Raw genomic sequence first — 26,341 nt, 5'->3', positions numbered from 1 at the left:
GCGACAGGGAAATGATAAGTTACACCTTCGTCGCAATCTGCGTATCTTGTCTGGTGTTTTACTGCGCACCTCAACCTTCGCTCTTCGTTGTTAACTTGGCGGCACATCTTGTATGCTTTGTTGGGTGCAGAGCAAACCACCTTGACAGCTTGTTTTGCGGCGATCTTCTTGCGGTTGTGAGTAAAGCCGTGGACGTAGGGTACAACAACGATGTTCTTGCTGGTCCACGTTTCTTCCCCCGTGGTTGCAGATTCCTTGCGAGGCAAGCGGTGAAGCAGCGCCTCGCTTACCGTGATCAGCATTTCTTGGGGGTAACCAGCTGCCCTTAATCTAGTGATCTGCTTCGAAAAGCTGGGGCCCATTTGGTGCGGGCATGATTTTTCAAGCGCTGGTGGTGAGCGCTTTCAAGGGGCACTGAGGTCAGCGCTTGAAAAATCATGCCCGCACCAAATGGGCCCCAGCTTTTCGAAGCAGATCACTAGATTAAGGGCAGCTGGTTACCCCCAAGAAATGCTGATCACGGTAAGCGAGGCGCTGCTTCACCGCTTGCCTCGCAAGGAATCTGCAACCACGGGGGAAGAAACGTGGACCAGCAAGAACATCGTTGTTGTACCCTACGTCCACGGCTTTACTCACAACCTCAAAAAGATCGCCGCAAAACAAGCTGTCAAGGTGGTTTGCTCTGCACCCAACAAAGCATACAAGGTGTGCCGCCAAGTTAACAACGAAGAGCGAAGTTTGAGGTGCGCAGTAGACCACCAGACAAGATACGCAGATTGCGACGAAGGTGTAATTTATCATTTCCCTGTCGCATGCGGTAAATGTTATATTGGACAGACAGGCAGGTGCGTCAGTGAAAGAGCTAGAGAACACGCAAATTCATTAAGAGCAACTGCCACATCAGGTTTCCTGGCTCTTCATTGCCGCCAGCCTAAGCACCCATGCACGGCCAACCTCGACAACATCTAGATCCTTGGAAGAAAAAAAGATAGGCTGGCCAGGGAAATCATCGAAGCTGTAGCCATCCACAAGAAAGGGAAGGACTGCGTAAGCACCCCGTCAATTGCACTCTCAACCAAAGAAAAAACGTTCCTCCATGATGTTTGCCCTGTTCCATGAACCGGCCAAATTATACGCCCGTCCTGTTCGGCACCGTGTTTGTGCTTTTTATCTCCCACATCATGTTTTAGGTTTCTAGCCCTGTTTTAGTCGTGTCACTGTTGGCATTTTGGTTTAAATTCAACTTCAGGCTTTTAGCTCTGTTTTAGCCGTGTTAGTGTTGGCTTTTTTTGGTTTTTTCAACTCTCGTCTCACCTGTAGGCGAAGGAGCTTTCATGATTTCGCAGCCTCATGTCCATCTTCATGTTAAACTTCTAGCTATGTTTTGGCGTGAATTCTTGCGGGTTTTTCATTCATATATTCTTTCAGTTGTTTCGTGTTTTGTTTTTTGAAGCGGCTTTTGCTCTTTCACTGTCATTGTTGTGGCCTAGATCTTATCCTGTGACTACTCTTAGAACTAATTCTCGATCATGCTTTGGTTCTCATCACGTGCGCACAGTTTTGCAACGCGGCCTAAGATTGTGGGGGGCTCAGTGATTTCGCTTTCCCGGTAACGGCTGTTTCGTCTTTTGTTCTAAGGATTGTTGTTACATTTGCTTTTGGTGCGGCCTTCTTTCGCCATGCCCTTTGCCTTCTCTCCATTCTTCTCTCCACCTTTACCACTGTATATATCTCCGCGTGTTCCGCGCCTTTTCATTAAAGTTGTTAGTCAGCAGTGTGTTCCGTGTTCCATGTGTCTCTCTTCGTTTGTGTCCCAAAGTTCATGCTGGCCCAAATCAAGCAGCGATTGTCGTCTGCTAGGCTCTTCCCGCGATGGCGACACAACCCCGGCCGTGTTGTTCTCCTCCCCCCGGTTGATGACAGCGGCGTGATGAAGCAGTAAACGACAGGCTGGGCAAATCTTTGTTAACGTTTTAGGCATGCCGCTAGCTTTTACTCAGCCGCAAAATGCACTACGAAGGCGTCCTTGGTGACAACGCAACTACGGTTGTGCATAAAGTGTGGTCGCCCCGTTGAATGTTTTTTACTCGCTGTCTAGGAGCAAGAAGAATGCCCCCACGCATCCCGGAAGAAACGCGGCTGCGTATTGTTGCACTGGCGACAGCGGAAAAATCTCAAAGGGAGATAGCTAGGGAAGTTGGTGTTAGGAAGGCAACAGTTAATAGGATTATTCAGGCCTTCCGTGATGAAGGCCGCATTGGAGACGCACCCAGATGTTTAAACCGGAAGACAACACGAGAGCAAGATATGGCCATCGTTGCTGTAGCTGCTGCGGATCCTTTCATGACGGCGGGCCAGATAAAGGACATTGTCGGCTTGGACACAAGTGACGAGCTTGTGCGAAAACGGCTACGTGAAGCAGGCCTCACGAACAGATGTGCGGCCCAAAAACCATTGCTTTCGGCCACCAGCAAGGCAGAAAGGCTGCGGTTTGCGCACGAGCATCTGCAGTGGACAGTGGACGACTGGGGTCAAGTAGCATTCACTGACGAGTCGACGTTCTGCACTCAGTGGAACCAAAAGCAGAGAGTCTACCGTCCAGCCCTGTCAAGGTATGCTGAGCTCAGTTTGTGTGTGATTGTAAACGATGCCCATGGTGGACCTTCTACTCAGTTTCATGTTACCGTCAAAAGCGCAAAAACGCTTACTGCCTTTGCCACAAATGAATTGAGCAGCTACACCCAAGCCGTAAAATCCAGCGGTCGCACGAGTGTCAACGTCTGGGGAGTCGTTACCAAGGACGGACTCGGGCCCATTTGTCGGATTCCCGGTAGTTTCTGCTCGGAGGCATATATTGAAATTATTGACAACAAACTCCTTCCCCGCGTGCTTGATGGACCTTTTAAACGGATGTTTTTACCTTCAACAAGACCTTTCTCCTATCCACACTTCCCGGTCTGTGAAGGCTCACCTAGAGCAAGTTGGTGTCATAACACTGCCATGGCCGCCGCAAGGGGCCGACCTCAACATAATTGAGAATGTGTGGGGAATAATGAAAAGAAACTTGTCAAGAATGGGCCTGCACCATGCGACTTCCGACGAGCTCTGGGAAGCCGTCAAGGGGGAATGGGAATTGCTTGAAGCCGACACGGACCTCGTACCAGCTCTATATGAGTCCCTACCTCGACGCATGGTTGGGTTGTTTAGACGGATGGAGCTTGCCTGGCTTACTGACCACGCACGAGTGCGCACATGAGCGCTGGAACGCACGCGGCCGCCATCATATGGATGATGTGCCTCAATAAACAGTGGTTGTGCGTCAACATCCAACGAGGCGTCTTTGTTCTTTATCGTAAAACGAAGCATTTGTCCTGTTTTGCTAGTTTTGTTCATGTTTTTCCAGGGTATGCGCAATCATGCGATAAATTCTGGCAAAAAAATGCAATATAGTTGCTCGTGCCCCTGCTATTTCGGTTCGGTCAAGAATATGCGCACTCAGCAAACCGCGAGAGGTGTTGTGTCCCATTAGTGGGAAGAGCCTAGTCGATGACCATCGCGACGGAAGAAACGTTGTGCGCAATCGGTTATTCTCGCTGGTTTCGTCGCTCTGTGCCGTGATAAGGCGCTGACAAGCAGTTTGGTCGACGCTCGCGCTGTACTGTTAAAGAATTCGCGAGGTGTGCTTGCATTTTCCTATTCAAAATAATGTGTCTCTTCTCAATAGGTCATCATTACATAGTGCCACTTTCATGCCCACTATGAAGAAGTCCTTAAATTCAGGGGGGTTTCGGTTGACCTCGAATCCCCTACCAATACTAATGAGGAGTCTGAGACCCCCCCGTACTGCAATGTATGGAGTGTATGAATCCGAAGCAAGCAACCAATCTTCTTTTTCTTGTTAGTGGTGGTCGCAACATTTGTTACGTCATTTCTAAAAATTCGCGGTGATTTTTAGCAAGAGTCATTAACACTTTTTCTTGAAGCCGAGAAGGGAAAAAAAATGTTGACAGCACAACAAAAAGGGTGGAAGAAAAAGGAAAACCAGCCCCCTCGCACCACGAGTGGGTCCAGGGCCGGCCGCTCAGCTCCAAGGCTACAAAGCAACAACGAGGACACATGCATAGCCTCAGCTCAACCACTTTCTCTCTATACCCCCGCCCCCCTGTTCTCAAGTCACTAGAAAGCCCCTTCAATGCAGCCAGGCTCTAAAAAAAGTCTAATATGAAGTAATGGGAAGTAATGAGGAGAACGCTTTTAATCTTTTTTTTTTCTAGTACGCATCTCACGTGGCACTCCTCAGAGACTGCTCCAGCAAAGGCGTCTTATTTCACTTGGCCAAAAGAATATGAATGGCGTTATATAGTGAAGCTATGAATGCGCCTCAAAGATGCATTAATTGAGCTTTTAGTCTTACTCCTACTTCCTATGCTGACAACTTCTCTTGTAAGCTTCTCTTCTGCGGCCTCTAGCTGTAGTTGCAATATTTTTCTTCTTCTAGAGTGCAAAATAACCACCGTGTACTGCAAACTACTGCGGAATCTGTCCAATTATAACCTGTGCACAAAAAAGCTAAAACTGCCAAATGAAAAAAAGGTAAATGTTAAAAATAAAAACGTTAGCTTGGTTATTATCTCGGTAAGTTTTGTTGTTTTTTTGCCACTTTACTGGGTTTGTGATGACACTGAGCAAGATCAGGTAATATATTTGCACTAATACACTTACAGAAAATTAGGAGCTTGTAGTCACCTGTTTGGCTCAGCCTTTCTGCATGCTACGTCATAACATAGGGGGCGCGACACCGCTCAAAGAACAATGTTGAACGCCCTTCTCACGTTTCAGGCGCTGTCATGCTGGCTACCTGTCAGCGCATGCCCTTCCCGGAACCTATCAACGCCCGCATGCCTCTTTCCCGCTTCCGAACCAGCGCACCATATTCCCCGAACGGCATCCGACTTCTTGCCGTGGCACTGCATTCCCGATCTGGCGCTCGGATCCCACTTCTCCAGGCAACAATCTTCAATTACGTCATCGGTCACGGGACTCGGCAGGCGCTCCCTACTTAAGCCACTCGCCGACATGGGCCAGTTGGGGCGCGACACCGCTCAAAGAACAATGTTGAACGCCCTTCTCACGTTTCAGGCGCTGTCATGCTGGCTACCTGTCAGCGCATGCCCTTCCCGGAACCTATCAACGCCCGCATGCCTCTTTCCCGCTTCCGAACCGGCGCACCATATTCCCCGAACGGCATCCGACTTCTTGCCGTGGCACTGCATTCCCGATCTGGCGCTCGGATCCCACTTCTCCTGGCAACAATCTTCAATTACGTCATCGGTCACGGGACTCGGCAGGCGCTCCCTACTTAAGCCACTCGCCGACATCGGCCAGTTGGGGCGCGACACCGCTCAAAGAACAATGTTGAACGCCCTTCTCACGTTTCAGGTTAGTTATTTAAGCCTCTCTAAAGAATATCGCAGCAGTAATCGTTGCTTGATTTCGGTGTCGTGCCCCGACAGCTTGATGTGGCGAAGGTTGTTTACTCGTGCTTGTTGCGGTGCAGAAATGCTCGCCGCACTCCTTGAACTGGTGCTGTTGATTTCTGGTGATGTCGAGCTTAATCCGGGCCCTCCCAGTTCAGCCGAATTCGAATCTTTGATGGAAACAATAAAACAATTACAAGAAAGTGAGTCAACTATACTGCATAAAATTCAACAGCTTAAAACCGCACAATCCTCCCACAACGAATTGCTAGTGTCCGTAACAAACCGCGTAGCGGCACTAGAAGCAACACATTCCCCAACACCTACCTCTGAACATAGCGCTACCGCTCAGATCAAGAAATATATTGCCGTTCTTAAAGCAGCAAGCACTGATGCAAGCAACAGGCTACGCAGAAATAATCTTATTTTCCTTGGCTTAAATGACACCAAAGACGAGGCATGGCAAGATTCAGAACAAGGAATAATAACACTGTGTGCGGACAAACTGAATCTTCATCTTGATTCCAGAACCATTGAGCGTGCGCATCGCATAGGTAAATTCTCGGAATCGAAGCATCGCCCGATAATAGTTAAATTCACTCATTTCAAAACTAAGGAAAACATCCTGGCATGTGGAACTAAACTAAAAGGCACCAAAATTGCAATCAGGGAAGACTTTGCGGCTTCCACGCGGATGGCACGTTCAAAATTATTGCAGTTTATCCGACCACAGAAATGCCCCTTCAAACTTCGATTCGACAAGCTTCACGTTAGTGACAAATGTTACGCTTTCGACTCCATTTCTAACAGCGTGATAGATATCACCCAGATCACTGCAATCACTCCCGAAAGCAGTTCTACTAGCGCTACTTCTCCGCATATCAATAACTGACGATCAGTTCGGCTTACCGTATTCCCATCCCGGCACCAACCACCGTCATGCACAAGTCTTAACATCGGATTCACCAACATACGCAGCATCATACCTAAGCGAAATCAGCTGCTCAGCTTCGTTGAAGATATTGATGCTGACATCCTACTCTTAACAGAAACCTGGCTGAACGACAGCATTAGTGACAATGAAGTTTTTTCTTATAACACAAATTACACATTATACCGACGAGATAGGAACTATCGGAGGGGAGGGGGAGTTCTCGTGGCAGTTAAAAATTGTTTATCATCTTCACTCATACGTCATGACGGAAACTTAGAACTTACATGGATACGTATCGGCAATGCGCCTCCCAAGGCGATCTTTGGCATATGTTATCGGCCACCTGACTTCATCCCGTCCTTCTGTGATCTATTAGATCATGCCCTAACCGATATTGAAAAATCATTTCCTGGCATACCTATCTTTTTATTTGGCGACTTCAATTACCCTAATATCAATTGGTCTCTCATGTCTACCTCAAATGGTTCGTCAGCCGACTCCAGACAATTTATCGACCTAGTGCTAGATCATTACCTCCAGCAAATGGTATCATGGCCTACTAGAGGCGATAACACTCTAGACCTCCTGCTCACGTCATCCCCCGATAGTGTAACAGGTATAAATCTCCTGCCCGGTATCAGCGATCACAACCTGCTTCACATTAGCTATCAAAAAACGATCACCCGCAAGAAAACTAATCACGGATTACAAAAGAGCAAACTTTGAAAGCATTAATCACGGACTTGATGAGTTTTTGGAAACTTTCCACAGTTCTTATTTATCTCGCACGGTAAATGCTAATTGGGAGTTGTTTAAGAACACATTAGTCAACTTAAAAAACCAAAACATTCCTACAATTCTGGTAAAATCTGACAATAACAACCCCTGGTTTAATAAACGCCTCAAATCACTACTAAATCGAAAAAAACGACTTTACAGGACTGCAAAGGAGAATAACAATCCTGAAAAGTGGAACCAGTACCACTTATGCGTAAAACAGTACCTAAAGGAGCTAACTGAGGCTAAGAAGAAATTCCAAACATCTGACTTGCTTTTAATTCTGAGATCCAACCCGAACAAATTCTGGCGTCTTCTATCGAACAAATCCCGTCCTAGCCAAATCGAACTCGCAGATCCCGGAGGCGACACTCTTGACCCTGAGAAATGCGCATCCGCACTAAACGACTACTTTGTTTCTGTTTTCACGCCCGCAAACATCACCCCTGTCAATCACACACCTATAATTCGTTCGCACCCCATGACAGAAATAGAAATTAATGCACAGGGCATATCAAACCTCATTAGCTCACTTCCGCTGTCAGTATCAGGTGGCTCTGCCTAATCTTTTCCCAATCACTGGACTCTGGGAACATACCTGAGGACTGGAAAAAAGCCCGAATAATACCGGTTTTTAAGTCAGGTGACTGTTCAAGCCCATTTAACTATCGCCCAATATCCCTGACTAGTATTCCTTCAAAACTCTTTGAACACATTATAGCATCTAACCTTATGGCACACCTTGAATCAATTAACTTCTTCTATCCTCAACAGCATGGTTTCAGGAAACTATATTCATGCGAAACGCAACTAGCCGAATTTACCCATGATATATTGCAGTACATGGATGACCATTACCAGATCGATTCCATCTTTTTAGATTTTTCGAAGGCGTTTGATCGTGTCCCTCATAATCACTTGTTGCTAAAGTTGTCCGGCCTTGGTTTAACACAAAAACTGTTATCATGGTTAGAGCACTACTTGAAAGGACGTGTTCAGTGCACATGCGCTAACAATTACACATCTCCTCTCTCGAGCGTGACATCCGGTGTTCCTCAGGGCGCCGTGTTGTCCCCATTACTGTTCTTAATTTACATCAATGATCTGCCCTCTAACATCAAATCTAAACTGAGGTTGTTCGCCAATGATTGCATCGTATACCGCGCCATAACTAACCAAGACGACACGTGCACCCTCCAACAAGACCTAAATGCTATCTCACTTTGGTGTGAAACATGGCTCATGCCTTTAAACACGACCAAATGTAAAGTCATGACATTTTCCCGCCTTCGCAACCAGATTAAGACACCCTACTACCTCAACTCTACACCCGTTGCCTACACATCATCATACAAATATCTTGGCCTGCACATGACACCATCGCTATCATGGGTTACACATGTTGAAACCATTTACTCCGAAGCCTCACGCGTTCTCGGCTACATGCGGCGTAGTCTCTCCGACTCATCCTCAGACATTAAAAAACTAGCATATCTCACATTCGTCAAACCAAAGCTTGAATACGCATCAGCCATCTGGAACCCGTCACAATCATACCTCGCCGCTAATCTCGAAGCCATTCAAAACCGCGCAGCACGATTTATCACCTCGAACTATTCAAGAAATTCCAGCGTCACCTCAATGAAAAGAGACCTCGACTTGCCGTCCCTCGCATCACGCCGCATCATATCTCGTTTGTGCCTTCTTCACACATTCTATTATCACCCACGGTCCAGACATGAGCTACTAACAACACCACTAAGAAGATCTTCCCGTTTAAGCCACAGCCAGTCTCTAGCACGAATTTCCACCCGTACCCTTGCAATGAGTACCTCCTTTTTCCCCCATGCAATAGTCTTATGGAATTCCTTACCCGATAACATAGCCGAATGCACAGACAGAAAACAATTCCGCAATAAACTCTTTTGTTACTTAGTTTGGTTCCATTTCTGCGCCTTGGTGTAATTTTCTTTTGCGCTTGCTTGTTTGCTGTTATTTGACTTAGATGTATGTCTGCATTTTTTACTGTATTTTTTCTTTGCTTTTGTTTTTGCTTGCCTTCATTGTATTTTGTATTTTGCTCTTCACATTTTTCCACGTTCAAGATTTTGTACATCATGTTAATTCGCCCCCCCCCCCTTATGTAATGCCCTCGGGCCCTTAAGGAGAAAATAAATGAAATGAAATCTTGAAAGAAACTACATATCAGACATTGATTCATGCTGCACCCATAGCTGTTTACTATATTACCTCGCCAAAAAATATAGATAATATTACACATACTCAGAAATAGAAAAGAACAAAACAGGAAAGCAAACTGAAAAAAGACACGCAAAACAAGACCCCTTTTTTCATGCGTCTAGCAGCAGTGGACGTAGTGAAAAATGGCAAAGTACTAAGAAGCACTCAACTTGCCTTGCAATATGCGCACCTTTCTGTAAACATCAGATCACAGGGGTACTTGCGCAACGTTTTACTGTCTAGTCTTCTTGGCTCGGCATCTTGACGTGACTCAGCGCATTATGTTTTGTTCTGAGGGCACTGCATAACAGTGCTGGTTATAGAATTACTGTGTTTACTTTTTACCTCCCCTAGTGTGGCCTCCATTCGAGCTACTTTTCCTGCTTTATGAAATTTACTGGACTATGTACACCAGATGTTTGCTGGCGTCTTCATTCATATGATGCCTTAGATATTAATGTACATGTACAACGCCGTGATATTTGCTTACTGACTCGTAATTAATTTATAATTGTCTTTCTCCTTCTTGTTTCAGTTTTATCAACCAAACGATGGCTGCAACGTGTGTAGTTAGTTTTCACGTCGTGTCAAAAAACAAGAAAACTGGCAATATTACTGCTGATATTGCAATTGCTGTCATTAAAGCTTCTGAAATTGGCTGCTGTAGGTGTTTTATTGAATTAAAATTGCATATAAACGTTTATATTGCAGTTTTTTTCATGTCTCAGCAGACCTAAAAGCCAAAAGGCATCACTGGCATCACAAGGCCGCTGCTGCCAAATTTCGCACCCTGAGAACAGCGCTGGCTTTTTAATCCTTGCGGTGTTCACGTGGTCTCGGTTCCTGGTCGATTTTCGTCCGGCACCATGACCGAGATTGAGGACGGTCGAGCAGGCGTCGAGTGTCCAACGATTGCGGTTGCGTGCAAGACCGACTCAAGGGGGATATCTTTAACATGTAGGAATATTGCTTGGGCGCCGCCTTTTTAAATCCTTGCGGGCGTGAGGTGATCTAGTTACCAGGATAATTTTCATCGGGCCCGATAACCGCGCATAAGGACGCTGAGCCGGCGTTGATTGACCTGCGATAGCGGTGAAGTGCAAGAGGGACTCCAGTGGTTATCTGTAAAATGCAGGGATATTGCTTAGGTCCAGTGTGCATCAGACGCTCCCACTGCTGCGACATGTCTTTTAATTCTTGCGATTGTCCGGTGATCTAGTTACTGGGATGATTTTCGTCTGGCCCGATGACCAAGCATGAGGACGGTCGAGCCGGCGTCGATTGTTCAGCGAAAGCGGTGCTGTGCAAGACGCTCTGCAGAGGGGTATCTTTAACATGCAGGAATATTGCTTAAGGGTTAGTGTGCGTCAGCCACTGCCACTGCTGCCAAATGTCGCGCCTAGAGAGCAGCACCAGCTTTAAAATCGTTGCGGTGGTCAGGTGATCTTGTTACCCTGATGAATTTCGTCCGGACCTAAGACCAAGCGTGAGGACGCTCGAGCCAGCTTCGATTGTCTAGCGATAGCAGTGCAGTGCAAGACAGATTCCAGGGGGGCATCTGTAACATGCAGGAGTATTGCTTAGGTCCGGTGTGCGTCAGCCACTGCCACTGCTGCCAAATGTCGCCTCGAGAGAACAGCGCTGGCTTTTTAACCCTTGCGGTGTTCACGTGGTTTTGTTTCCCAGTTGAATTTCGTCCGGCCCCATCACCGAGCTTGCGGACGGCCGAGCCGGCGTCTATTGTCCAGCGATAGCAGTGACATGCAAGACAGACTTCAGGGGGGTAACTTAAACATGCAGGGATAGTGCTTCGGTCCAGTGGCCATCAGCCACTGCTACTTCTGCCAAATGTTGCACTCAGAGAACCGTGCCGGCTTTATAATCCTTGCTGTGGTCAGGTGATCTAACTACCAGGGTTATTTTCGTCCGTCCCTATAACCCCACTTGAGGAAGGTTGAGCTGGCGTCAATGGTTAAGCTATAGCGGGGCATTGCCTGACAGATTCTCTTGAGTATCTGTAACATGCAGGAACATTGCTTAGGTCCGGTGTGCATCAGGCACTGCCGATACTGGGAAATGTCGTCCCAAGAGAACAGCGCTGGATTTTTGATCCTTGTGATGTTCACATTGTATTGTTTCCCGCTTTATTTTATTCCCGCCCCATTACCAGGTTGAGGACGGCCGAGACGGCGTCTATTGTCCAGCGATAGCGTGGAATGCAGGACGGAGTCTAGAGGGATAACTTAAACATGCAGAGATATCGCTTGGGTACAGCGTGCATCACCCGTTGCTACTGCTGCCAAATGTCGCCCCAAAAGAACAGCGCAGGTTGTTTAATCCTTGAGGTGATCAGCTGATCTAGTCACCAGGATGATTTTAGTCGGGCTCGATGACCGAGCATGAGTACGGTGCGCCGGCGTCGATTGTCCAGCGATAGCAGTGTACGGCAAGACGGACTCCAGGTGGGTGTCTGTAACATGCAGGGATATTGCTCAGGTCCAGTGTGCGTCTGCCGCTGCCACTGCTGCCAAATGTCTTATTCCTTGCGGCTGTCAGGTGATCTAGTTACCAGGATGATTTTTTTTTTCCGGCCCGATGACCCATCATTAACACGGTAGAGCCAGCGTCGATTGTCCAGCAATAGTTGTGCCGTGCAAGACAGACTCCAATAGGCCGGTTTTATAATCCTTGTGGTGCTCAGGTGATCTAATTACCAGGGTTATTTTCGTGCGGCCCGATGACTGAGCGTGAGGACGGTGGAGTCGACGCCGATTTTCGACCGATTGCTGTGCAGCGCAAGATGGACTCCCGAGGGTTACCTGTAACATGTAGGAATATTGCTTTGGTCAGTTGTGCATCAGCCATTGCCACTGCTGCCAAATGTCGCGCGTAAAGAACAGCGCCGGCTTTAAAATACTTGCGGTGGTCAGGTGATCGAGTTATTAGGATGATTTTCGTCCGGCCCTATGACCGACATGGTCGAGACAGCGTCGATTTTCCAGCGACAGCGGTGCAGTGAACGACGGAATCCACGGTGCATCTGCAACATGCAGCTTGAGGACGGTCGAGCCGGCGTTTATTGTCAAGCCATAGCACTGATATACAAGACGAACTCCAAGGGGATATCTTTAACATGAAGGGATATTTGATGGGTACAGTGCTCGTCAGTCACTGCTGCCAAATGTGGCAGCCAGAGAACAGCGCCGGCTTTATAATCCTTTCGTTGGGCAGGTTATCTACTTACCTAAATGATAGCCGGCGTCAATTTCCAAGTGATAGTTGTGCAGCGCAGGATGGACTCCCGGGGGCATCATTAACATAAAGGAATATTGCTTAAGTCCGGTGTGCATGAGCCGCTGCCACTGCTGACAAATGTCGCCTCAAGAGAACAGCGCTGGTTTTTTTTATTCTTGCGTTGTTCACGTGGTCAAGTTTCCTGCTTGGATTTTGTCCCGGCGCATGACAGCGCTTGAGGGCGGTCGAGGCGGTGTTGAGTGTCCAGCGATTGCATGGGAGTGCAAGACGGTCTCCGAGGGAGTATCTGCAACATGCAGGAACATTAGTTAGGTCTGGTGTGCGTCAGCCGCTGCCGCTGCTGCCAAATGTTGCACCCCAGAAAACAGCGCAGGCTTTATAATCCTTGTTGAGGTCAGGTGGTCTAGTTAGCAGGATTATTACCGCCCGGCTGGAACACCGAGCATGAGGGTGGTCGATCCGGCGTCTATTGTCCAGCGACAGCGGTACTTTGCAACGCGGACTCAGCGGGGTATCTGTAAGATTGGAGAATATTGCTTAGGGTCGATGTCCATCAGCCACTGCCACAGTTGCCAAATGTCGCCCCAAGAGAACAGCGCAGGATTTTTAATCCTTGAGGTGGTCAGGTTATCTACTTACTAGGATGATTTTCGTCGGGCACCATGACCGAGCATGAAGACGCCGGTCGAGCCGGCGTCAATTGTCCAGTGATAGTAGTGATGTGCAAGATGGACTCCCGGGAGCATCTTTATTATGCAGGAATATTGCTTAGGTCCGGAGTGCAAAAGCCGCTGCCGGTGCTGCCAAATGTCGTCCCAAGAGAACAGCGCTCTTTTTTGTATCCTTGAGGAGATCACGTGGTCTAGTTTCCTGCTTGGATTTAGTCCCGCCCCATGACCGCGCTTGAGGACGGTCGAGGCGGTGGCGATTGTCCAGCGATAGCGGACGAAAGCAAGACGGCCTCCATGGGGGTATCTGTAGCATGCAACAATATTGCTTACGTCCGGTGTGCGTCAGCCGGGGCCGCTGCTGCCGAATGTTGCACCCCGAAAACTTCGCAGACTTTATAATTCTTGTGGAGGTCAGGTGATCTAATTCCCAGGATGATTACCGCCCGACTCGAACACCGAGCTTGAGGACGGTCAATCCGGCGTCGATTGTCCAGCGACAGCGGTGCTTTCCAAGGCGGACACAAGGGGGTATCATATATACCATGCAAGAATATTGGTTATGTCCGGTGTGCGTCAGCCACTGCCGCTGCTGCCAGATGTCCCCCCAGAGAACAGTGCTGGCTTTATAATCCTTGCGGTGGTCAGGTGATCTAATTACCAGGATAATTTTCGTCCGGCGCGAAGAGGATGAGGACGGTCGATACGGCGTCGATTGTCCAGCGATATCGGTGAAGTGCAAGACTGACTACAGGGGGGTATCTGTAACATGCAGGGATATTGCTTTGGTTCAGTTTGCGTCAGCCGCTGCGACTGCTGCCAAATGTATATATATATTCATCGCGGTTGTCAAGTGACCGGGTTACGAGGGTGATTTTCGTCCGACCATATGACCGAGCATGAGGACGGTCGAGCAGGCATCGACTGTTCAGCGATAGCGGTTCAGTGCACGAAACACTCTGGGGAGGGGGGGGGGGGCGGATCTGTAACATGGAAGAATGTTGCTTAGGTCCGGCGTTCGTCCGCCACTGCCGCTGCTGCCGAAGGTCACCCCGAGAGGACAGCGCTGGCTTTTTGATCCTTGCGTTGTTCACATTGTCTTGTTTCCCGCTTTATTTTATTCCCGCCTCTAGGCCGTGCTTGAGGACGGTCGAGGCGCCGTCTATTGTCCAGCGATAGTGTGAAATGCAGGACGGAGTCCAGGGGGTAACTTTAACAAGCAGGAATATTGCTTGGGTACAGCGTGCATCACCGCTGCCACTGCTGCCAAATGTCGCCCCCAGAGAACAGCGCCGGCTTTATAGCCCTTGCGGGGATCAGGTGATCTAATTACCAGGATAATTTTCGTCCGGCCAATGACCGAGAATGAGGACGGTCGATGCGGCGTCTATTGTCCAGCAATAGCGGTGCCGTGCAAGACGGTTTCCAGCGGGGCATAATTAACATGCAGGAATACTGCTTAGGTGTGGTGTGCGTCACTGCTGCTGCAAAATGTCGGCCCCTGGAACAGAACTGGCTTTATATTCGTTGGGGTGGTCAGGTTACTTTGTTTCCCAGATGATTTTTGTCTAGCTCCAGTGGGGTAATAAGGGTATCTGTAACATGCACGGATGTTGCTTATGTTCAGTGTGCATCAGCCGCTGCCACTGCGGCCAATTGTCGCGTACAAAGATCATTGCAGGCTTTAAAATATTCCTTGCGGTGGTCAGGTGGTCACGTTATCAGGATGATTATCGTCCGGCCCGATGACCATGGACGGTCGAGCCGGGATCGATTGTTCAGCGATAGCAGTGCAGGGAAATTAAGACGCACTGCAGGTCCGGTATCTCTAACATGCAGGGATATTGCTTGGGTCCAGTGTGTGTCAGCCGCTGCGACTGCCACCAAATATCTCACCCAGAGAACAAAGCTGGCTTTATAATCCGTGCGGCGGTCAGGTAATCTTGTTACCAGGATCACTTTCGTCCGGCCCATGATCGAAATTCAGGACGGTCGAGCCGGCGTCGATTGTCCAGTGATAGCGGGGAAGTGCAAGATGGACTCCAGCGGAGTATCTTTAACATGCAGTGTTGCAGCTTGGGCGCAGAGTGCACCACCACCACAAAAACACCTTCCTTTTCGGCTTGCAGCAAACGAATGTCGTTCTCTTTGAAGTACTTCACCACTTCGTTGGCCGTAGACCCAAATTCACTGGCTCTCTTGGAAGCCGTTCTGGCTAGCGCGTCCACTCCTTCCAGCAGGCATCGCTCACGATCTTCTGGCGGTGCCTTCCCCGCCACTCGCTCATTCAGAGACAAGAGCTCATGAGCCACTGTAGTTGGCTCAAGACTGAACTTCGGTCCTTTTTCCAAGACATTGAAGACTTCCTCCGGGAGTTCAACATCGCCCAGCACCTTCAGAGAACCGCTACTTGCCTTCTTCCTTCGCGGAGCTCTGGATAAGTTGATCAAGAAATGACGCCACAGAATTTCTGTGGTCTGTGCCGCGATCTTTTTATGTGCCTGGAAATAAAAATCAGTTGTCAGTAGCGCGTTGTCTTGTCCAACTTTCTTGTGAATGCGTCTTATTTTGCGCTAACGTTTGTACATAGAACTATGCACAAACAAGCCCAGCGACAAGTGTTACTTGAGTAACTATCTTCGTAGATTACGTCACATAATGAATTAATTTCTTTGAAAGCGAACGTGCATTTCCGCAGGCCAGAATTTAGTCCTGTTTGTACTGCGCGTTACTGCGCGGCATGCAGGCGTTCGTCATGCTACTGTTTGCTGTTACCACAGGCTACAACGTCGTCGATGTATAAGCGGAAGCTTGGTAAATATTCGACCATTTACTTCAGCGCTTTCTGTAAAGCTTCGCTAGTTGATGAAATCCAAAAGGGGAAGACGCAGAGAAAGGCAGCGCCATAACGGTGCTGACAGATTAAATGTAAGACAGATATTTACAAAGCCTCGTAATTTCCACGGACGATCAATGAGTCGAACAGGTTGCCAGCCGGCGCCACTGAGTACTGCACAGAAGCTCAATTCCGCGCATTCTTATCTGATGTTTGATGTGGTGCGCAGTTTTTTTGTGCTTGCCTTTTCATTTCATTAGTGTTTTTTTTTTTTTGTGGGGACGAGCGCGGTTGTTCTCCTTCAGTGCATGCTTTTCTTCATCTACTGTTAGTTGTGTTTTGTATATTTTTGTATTTGTATTGTTGTAGTTGTATTTGTATTGTATATTTGTTATCCTCAGTACTTTCGGCCAAACGAGCAGAAATCATTGTGTCCCCCTCCCCCCTGCAGTAATGACTCCTGGCGCTGCAGTTATCTGTAATAAATAAATAGATGAAAAGGCGCACTAGCGTTATAGCTTCGCTTAGTGGCACTTAATGAAAGCCTGCACATCCAACTTACCGTGCAAAAAAATATCCCACCACAAAACTCAGTTTCAATCCCTTCCCTTGTTGGCACTTGGGAGTGCTCGCGCACGAAGCGTGTCATCTTTCTTACGCGTTATTACGCTCTTACGTGGTATTATCCTCACGACGACGGTCGCTCTTTCTACGCGCTCTAGTTCTTGCCGGAGAGACTCCCTCAGTGCCAAGGGTAACGCTGGGCGCACGACTGTGATAACATCCGCGTGCAGGACTATACGGTGCCACCTTCCGACAGAGCCCGTAAACTGGTACAAGTCTGGAAAACCTTTATCTCAGATCATTTGAGAGATGATGAGATGATTTTATGATGAGAGTGATGAGATAAATAAAGAGGTCATTTTCTGGTCTCCCAATATCATCATCATCATCATCATCATCATTTGCTTGAGCAAAAGCCTTTGCAACAGATACCTGTGTTAGCTTCGGTTAGCCTGCTTCCGATTGTCTGGAAAATTGCTGAGTAAGCAAGCAGGTGCTCACGTGATTTCTTGAAGGCATTCTTGAAACGTGAACTCGAAATATCTCTGGTAACTAATTTGGAATGCGCCGAATGAAATTGACGTAGTGGCTACTTGGAGCGGGGTTCATATGCCCAACAAATGTGGCTCTCATTAAATACTATCTTTAAATCTAAAAAGCGAATTGTTCCATCTTCCGGAAGTTCGTGCGTCAGAGTTAGTGGTTTAAGACCCTCACGAAAAATGGTGAGTGTATTAAAACTATCGTGCTCATAAAACCCAGACCTGATGTTAAAAAATCACTAAAAATTATCTACAAAACTAAAAAAATTAAAAACATTGGTGCCTTCAATACTGTCCCACAGTAGTCTGTCGAATTTAGCTAAAAATAAATCGCAAAGAATGGGATCACTGCAGGAACCAATACAATATCCTTCTTTTTTGAGATAAAAGCTATTTTCCCTGTTAGCGAAAGTTAAATATAGATAAAGGGTTAAACGTTCTGAAAACCCTCTATTAGATATTCCTGCTGCATTCTGAAATGCTACTTCAAGCTCATCAATGCATTCCTCGATTCACTCTAATAGCTTATCCTTATAAAGGCAATACCATAAGTCTTTGATGTCAATTGACATACCAATGAGGTGTTTTTCGGAACAGGAATTCAAGAAGTCAAGGACTCGTCAGACGTTTTTAACATGAAAGGATCATTATTACTCAGAATGGCTAGTTACTCTTGAAAAAACAGCGCAATGGATTTCTGCAAAGTTTCATTTTGGGATATTATAACACGGAAAGAGCTTTCTTGCTTTTGAGTTTTTGCGGAAAAGAATAAATCTAGGTGATCCTTATTGCTGTTTTCAATCGATTTCACCATACGTTGCAGGTTCAACTCGCCACCTATTTTTTTTAAAAATTTTCTCTGAGCTTAGACAGCTTAACGTCATCACGAGGCTGAAAAACTTCGGCAAGGAAATGTACAGCTTTAGAATAAAATAGTCTATTGAACAAAAAAGAAACCTGCCCTATTTGTTCTTTAAAGGGGGCTCTAATAAAGTTGCGGCATGCCTGGAATATTGAAGCACGCCGCTTCACGAATAGTGTCCAGCAAGGATTTTTTAAATGCGCTTTGTAGAAGCTGAGTTATCTGTAGCTAAAATTTAAATTCCAGCGTCTTCGCGCCTTTCCCTCTCCTCTCGTCACTTTTTGCACTCTGGAAGGTAGGCGCTTCTTCGCAGAGCCCCCTCTGGGAGCGGAGCGTCCCGACCCGCCGGAGCTATATTGGCCGCGGCCACAATAGCTGCCTGACGTCTGAAAGAATCTAACCAACGGCCACCTCTCACCTTGTCTACGCAGATGCAGGGGACGGATGAGGGTTCGAGCATGAAAAAGTCGCCGGGAAGGGCTCGCCAACTTTGACGCGTGATTGTGGGTCGTCTGCTGCGTGTAGAAGAGTATTATTTGGCTCTGGTTTTCATGGCAACACAGTGCAGTGATTTAGTTAATGTGCTCTCCTCGGAAGGCGTTTCAGAGCCCCTTTAAGAAAGTTCACGAAACAACCGTCTCCACGTGAGGAACACCTCCCATCTGGTGGCGAACTCACAACATTCTACGAAATCGTTTCTCATTATAAGCTCGGTCCTGAGACCTACCCACCAGTACAGAATGAGCTCACTAGGAAAGATCAAATAAGGTGGAGGAAATTGCAAACCGGGGTGTTTCAAAACCCTCAACTGTGCTGTAAATGACATCCAGAAGTCTTTAATCCAAGATGTACGCACTGCAATAGCATTGCAGATATAGTCCACATGGTCTGGACCCGCCCTTTCTATAACTACCCGAAAAGAAATGCACAATCCTTGGTGACGTTATTGCTGAACCACGAAGCAGAACAACGCAGTCATCGGTCTCGCCCTGACCGCCGCCGAGTCCGAAGGGATTCGGGCCGACGGTTAAGGAAATGAATGGGGGTTTACGCTATAGCCTTCTTCACCGTCATTTATGACGGGTGCAAATTCAATTTATTTCTCTCTCTCTATCTCTCACCACACAATGAACCGAAGGGCGGGAACCACCGGGCTTGCACTTGGTCAAGACGTCAGCACCTTGATATATGTATCGTGTCTTGTTTTCTTCTGCAACCTTGCTGTAAACCTGTCTCACCACCGAGAGGAGCTCAGGTGCGGTCTTCTTCGGCTGAACAGCGAATTTTGGGCCGAGGCTAAGTACCTCGGTGACGTTCGTAGGGAACTCCAGGTTTTTCGGGTTATGAACCTGCCCGTGTGGGCCATGATGCTTCGGTGGTTGCCGTCTCCTTAAATGCACTAAAATAGGTTGCCACAGGAATTCAGCTGTGCGATCCGCGGCGACCAAGGGCTCTCGTAGATGAGCTTGGATGTCGCGGGTTTCAGGTTCTTGTACAGCTGTAGGGAAAGGGATGTTCTGTACAGACCAGCTTGGCTTTGCCATTCTGATCTTAATATCCTTCAGATACGAGCGCCGTGGCCCACTGACGGTAGCAAGTCACCATATAAGGCGATGGCGTCTTTTGGAAGCTGTTTGGTTTTTGATGGAGTATGACAACGAGCGTGCTCGGCAAACAGCGACAGCAATGCGCGCGACGGTGAATTGTGGATCAGAGGACGCTTACTGAAAAGGGCCCGCCCAACGAGAAATGAAGGTTACAAGAGAAGACGTGCAGGCTTGTTCAGGAAAAGAAAGGGCATTCTTGGATAAGCGCGCGAAACGCTATTGGCATTCATTTTTTGTTTCTTCTTCTTTTTTTGCGCACTGTTGCTTGTTTTCCACTAGTCGCGCATCAAGCCATCTCAATATATTCATGTAAATTTCATGAATAAACATAGTTGAAAGTCAGCGCTGTGTGTGTCCTCTGTGTCTCTCCTGCGTCCGTGTTTTTTGCGCTGCTTAAAAGAAGTATTAACCACCAACTAGCCTGCACGTCTACTCTTGTATCTTTGTTAATTCTTCGCTGTAATATGCCCCCTAAGCGAAAAAAGACTGTGCTAAAAATGCATTTCGATCAAATGTATTAATTTCGTATTTATTTTGCATTTTCTTGTCCGTATGCTTAAATTGTAATACCAATGCTTTCTAAGCATGTTAGGAGTTATATTATGAATATTTTTAGAAATTTATCAAAAATACATTTTCTGCCCGCTTAGTATAAATATTATGCGTGAAAATATACTAAAATATGCAATTATAACTTAAAAGTATACTACAATTATACATTAAATGCATTAAAATACACACTAAATACAATAAAAGTGTACTTAAATTATACATTAAGTACAGTACATTTAAAATGCTCTAAAATACGCAATTAACACATCAAAAGTATATTCACTTCGGCTCGGCTTACAAAAGGTGTGCTAGTCGCATTCACGGGTTCACACTGATCAATGTTGTCAACAGCAGAAGTAATGACTGAACTGGTTATAAGCATCACGAGACGTAAAGTAGGAGAGTCGGAAAGAAGGAAGGACACCCCGCTCCACTAATGTACCGCGGGTAGGATGAACATCAAAGGGAAGGTAAAACTAAAATATGTCGGCTTAGTACCAAATAAAAAGAGCAAAAGGTAAGAAAGAATAAATAAAATAGAGTGTGAGAAGGTAATCTACAATCAAGTGCTCCCACAGCCAAAAGAAGGGCCCGGTAAATATGAGGCACTAATTTGTTTCATATCAAATTTTTTCTTCTTCCTGTTTCTCCTCTTCACCAGGGAGATCCCGCGGCCACCTCCCAAGTGGCTGAAGTGGACTCTTCCAGGCTCTCGCAGGAGGTGTTGATTTGTGCTTCTTGGAATTCACCGCACCTCTTCTCATCCTGTGGTGTTCTACAAATGAGGACTAAGAAAAATAGGAATTAGTGGAAATTCTCCTTAGTGTTTGCACCCACTCCCGCTCCTGTGGCGGTGTAGATCCTGCGATGGTTGTATTGACTGGTACTAAATCCAACGTTATGAATAATGTGTCAGCCCTCTTGCCCCCGTAAAAGTCTCTGCGCCTCGAGCCTCCCCGCTGCTGAGTTTACTTCCGGGGGGCGAGCCTACGTGATGAGTAACGGAATTGTTTGAAGTACGATGTTCCATGCGACTTGGAGAGAAAAAACTTTCTATCTACATTACTATATACATTGAAAATTTACACAGTTTTTTTTTCATTTCCTTTCTTCTTCTTTCTTCTTTCTTTCTTTTACTCGTATATTTTCTTTTCCTCTTTTTAACTTTTTTCGTTTATCCTTTTTCTTCTTTTTATCTTTTTTCATATTTTGTTTTCCTTCTCTTTTTCTCCTTTTATTTTCTTTTTTGTCTCCTGTAGTTTTTCCCTGCTCGATATTTGTTGTTCTTGTGAGTTGTTTCTGGTGTCGTGCCCCCGAAGATCTTTGCCTCTCTGACCTCCCGCTCCTAGGGTTATAATCGTCTTTTCTTGGGCTAGTTGGTTTTTCATGCTGTAGGTGTTTGCAGCGCACACGAAACACGGACGGACAGAAAAGGGAACGAAACACAGCGCTGACTTTCAACTGAGCTTTATTGGAAAAAATAAGAGACTTTTATACAAAAATTTTTAACATGTGACTCAGAAGATGTCAAAACGTCCTACTACATGTGCAATCTAAAATCACTGATACTCTAGATAAAAACCCTGAAAAAACACGAATGGAAAACACTGAAAGACACGTGCCGCCTAAACCACCTAAAGGGTGTCATGATCAATAACGGTGAAGGAACAACATTCGAAAAAAACTACCAAAAAACTATGATACCAAAATGCAAAAGCAGAGTGAAGCTGTATATGGGCTCCCGTTGTCACAAAAAATAAAAGATAAAAGAAAATACATTGACAAAAACAGGGCTGAAACGGTATAAAACACATTAACTAAAACAGCATAAGACCCAATATTTAAAGAATGTTGAAATTTACAGGTGCGCGCCTGCGGCCTGCAAGGATCCAAGTTCTTTATCCAGGAGTACTAAGGACACAGCGCTGACGCACATGTCCCCTTTCTGTTGGATGGCTTTTGCCTCGATAATCTCCCTCGTGGTCTGATCGCTGCTTCTACCTAAAATCGTAGTGTCCTGGAACCGTGGTATGCACTTATTGCATTCGCTGCAGTGTACAGCGAGATTTCCTTCTCGTATGTTTCTCTTGCGCAGATTGTCATAATTATTGTTGTGTTCTCGGAGTCGGTCGTTAAGGCATCGGCCCGATTGTCCTATATAGACTTTCCCGCAGCTTAACGGAATCTGATGCACCACACCCTTAGTACAAGGTACAAACGGAGACCGGTGTTTTTTGGAGCACTGCACACGTGGTGTACCACACGTCTGAGTAAGCTTACAAAGCTTTGACAGCTTTTCCAGGGCTGAAAACAATACTCTCAACTTCACTTTTTTGCCTATTCGTTTCAAATTGTGGGAGATGCTGTGCAAATAGGGTACTACAACCAGGTTTCGTTTTTGTTGACTCTCAGCCGAAGCTTTCATACTTCCTTTGCTTTTACTCTTCACTTCCCTATAGATTCTTTCAGCCACCGAGATGATGATCTGCTCCGGATAACCACTTTCTTTCAACCTTGCAGTCTGTTGATAAAAACTGCGCTCCATGGCATGTGGACAGGATTTTTGCAAAGCATTTGTCAAACACAGGTTAATAATGGAACGTTTTACTAGTTTAGAATGTGCCGAGTTGAACGGTAGGACACTTTTTTTGCCTCGTGGATCGTATGTCCAGCAGATATGATCTCTCGTACACGTGATACTTAAATCTAGGAACCGGATGGTGTCGTTATTCGGCAGCTCATGCGTTAACACGAGTGGTTCGAACAATCTCTGAAAGACTAACAATGCTTGCGTTACATCTGCCTGGAAAGAATCATTGCTATCATCATAAAGAATTAAATAATCATCTACATATCTAAACACTTTTACGGCATTGAACTCTGCCAGGTGACAATTCAACATGTTGTCAAGATGGCCTAAAAAATGTCACTGAGGATTTGTGCCAAGCAAGAACCGAGTGGCGAAGACAAGCAAGGATCTACAAAAATGACCTGTATGTGTTGCTACGCACCACCACACCAGGACGTCAAGCCGACAGGGATTTCCAGGCATACCTTCGCATCGCCTCACAAACGACAGAGTTCATGTGGCAGCAAGCGTTGCAGTATCTTCGGAACACAGCCCTGGAGAAGCCTCGCACGTTTCGAAGGGACGTCACTACTATTGGAGATGTCCATCTACCTGAGCACGTGAAGAATGTCCGGGCATTGGGCCCCAAGTTCGCCGTAGAACCTCGGAAGACGGCACCGGAGTTGCTTGCCATGGTCCATCAGGTCGCGAGGAAGGCACCAGACAGTGAACGGAGCAGATGCGTTTCGGAAGGAGTGGACGTGCTTCTTCGTCGGGATTCGACAAGAAAACATCTACCTGTGCGGCAGGTGACATCCTTCTTGTGTGAGAACCAGCTGCGTGTTCTTCCGGAGGATAAAGAAGGAGGCCTTGTTGTGTGCTCCAGGGAAATGTTCGGACTGAAAGCCCTTGACGCCATCAGAGGAGTGTTCCGTGAAGATTCTAAGGCACGCTTACCAAAATTGAAACAAACAGCCAAAACATTGTGTGAGAGGCTGAACCTGACCCGTTTAGGCCGAAGTATTGACAGCTCCGAAATCAATAGCCTTCATTTCATGTTTTCCGCTAAGACGCACAAGCTCGGTTGCCCTTTCAGAGTAATCGTGTCAGAAACAGGTGCATGGCAGAAAGCAATTTCCTAATTCCTGCAAGACAAGCTGAAGACCATCCCTTTTGATGATCCTTTCCAGATTAAGAGCTCGGTAGATGTCACAGGGTTTCTGGAAGGCCAGAATCACAAGAACTTGCAAGCATGTTCTATAGATATTAAGGACTTGTAATACTCTCTTCCGCAGAAGGAGTTACTTTCATACCTTGAAAATAGCATCGACAAATTTGGCTCTGTAGCTTTCCAGAATGCAGTTGGGATGAGTGTCAAGTCGTTTTTGGAAATGCTTACTTTCTACCTTGGATCCACTTACGTAACTTGGAATAACGAAATATATTTGCAAAAACAAGGTGTATGCATAGGTTCTTGCTTGGCAGCCATCCTCAGCGGCATTTTTTAGGCCATCTTGATAACATGTTGATGTGTCACCTGGCAGAGTTCAACGCCGTAAAAGTGTTTAGATATGTAGATGATTATTTAATTCTTTATGATGATAGCAATGATTCTTTCCAGGCAGATGTAACGCAAGCATTGTTAGTCTTTCAGAGATTGTTCGAACCACTCGTGTTAACGCATGAGCTGCCGAATAACGACACCATCCGGTTCCTAGATTTAAGTATCACGTGTACGAGAGATCATATCTGCTGGACATACGATCCACGAGGCAAAAAAAGTGTCCTACCGTTCAACTCGGCACATTCTAAACTAGTAAAACGTTCCATTATTAACCTGTGTTTGACAAATGCTTTGCAAAAATCCTGTCCACATACCATGGAGCGCAGTTTTTATCAACAGACTGCAAGGTTGAAAGAAAGTGGTTATCCGGAGCAGATCATCATCTCGGTGGCTGAAAGAATCTATAGGGAAGTGAAGAGTAAAAGCAAAGGAAGTATGAAAGCTTCGGCTGAGAGTCAACAAAAACGAAACCTGGTTGTAGTACCCTATTTGCACAGCATCTCCCACAATTTGAAACGAATAGGCAAAAAAGTGAAGTTGAGAGTATTGTTTTCAGCCCTGGAAAAGCTGTCAAAGCTTTGTAAGCTTACTCAGACGTGTGGTACACCACGTGTGCAGTGCTCCAAAAAACACCGGTCTCCGTTTGTACCTTGTACCAAGGGTGTGGTGCATCAGATTCCGTTAAGCTGCGGGAAAGTCTATATAGGACAATCGGGCCGATGCCTTAACGACCGACTCCGAGAACACAACAATAATTATGACAATCTGCGCAAGAGAAACATACGAGAAGGAAATCTCGCTGTACACTGCAGCGAATGCAATAAGTGCATACCACGGTTCCAGGACACTACGATTTTAGGTAGAAGCAGCGATCAGACCACGAGGGAGATTATCGAGGCAAAAGCCATCCAACAGAAAGGGGACATGTGCGTCAGCGCTGTGTCCTTAGTACTCCTGGATAAAGAACTTGGATCCTTGCAGGCCGCAGGCGCGCACCTGTAAATTTCAACATTCTTTAAATAATGGGTCTTATGCTGTTTTAGTTAATGTGTTTTATACCGTTTCAGCCCTGTTTTTGTCAATGTATTTTCTTTTATCTTTTATTTTTTGTGACAACGGGAGCCCATATACAGCTTCACCCTGCTTTTGCATTTTGGTATCATAGTTTTTTGGTAGTTTTTTTCGAATGTTGTTCCTTCACCGTTATTGATCATGACACCCTTTAGGTGGTTTAGGCCGCACGTGTCTTTCAGTGTTTTCCATTCGTGTTTTTTCAGGGTTTTTATCTAGAGTATCAGTGATTTTAGATTGCACATGTAGTAGGACGTTTTGACATCTTTTGAGTCACATGTTAAAAAGTTTTGTATAAAAGTCGCTTATTTTTTCCAATAAAGCTCAGTTGAAAGTCAGCGCAGTGTTTCGTTCCCTTTTCTGTCCGTCCGTGTTTCGTCTGCGCTGCAAACACCTACAACCTAGGGTTTTACCCTGGGATGCAGGACACGTGTTACTCATATGATTTTTTAATTATTATTCTCATCATGTGGCTTAATATTCCTGTTGTTTCGGTTGTATTATTGATTTCTGGTTTCCTATTTGAAATGTTCTGTGCAAGTATTTTGCCTAATTTTTTCCTATGTTCGGTTGTAATTGCGCCATTTTGTAAATAATGTTAAAAGTCTGTAATGTCTTGGACACATGAACATTTTGAAGTATTTATAATGTTGAATCACATGAAAATGGGAATCCCGTATCCTCGTATTGCTTGTGATATATAGTGGCTAGTAGGGAAGTGAGTGGGAATATGATTTTTTTTAGTCCACTGATATGTGTATGTGTTCGTTCCCTCTTCTCTCCAAAGTGTTCCATTTTTCTAATATATACTTTTTAGTTGTT

The 26,341-nt window shown here is 46.1% G+C and overlaps 1 pseudogene; it reads right to left on the bottom strand.

The window, feature by feature from the left end:
• LOC144120317 (uncharacterized) overlaps positions 1-26,341 on the bottom strand; it is a 54,861-nt pseudogene that overhangs the window by 18,552 nt on the left and 9,968 nt on the right.

The sequence above is a fragment of the Amblyomma americanum genome, chromosome 2, assembly GCF_052857255.1.
Source record: "Amblyomma americanum isolate KBUSLIRL-KWMA chromosome 2, ASM5285725v1, whole genome shotgun sequence".
In the NCBI taxonomy this organism is placed as follows: domain Eukaryota; kingdom Metazoa; phylum Arthropoda; class Arachnida; order Ixodida; family Ixodidae; genus Amblyomma; species Amblyomma americanum.
Note: the sequence above shows the minus strand (reverse complement) of the source record. Positions and strands in the feature narration are given on the sequence as shown.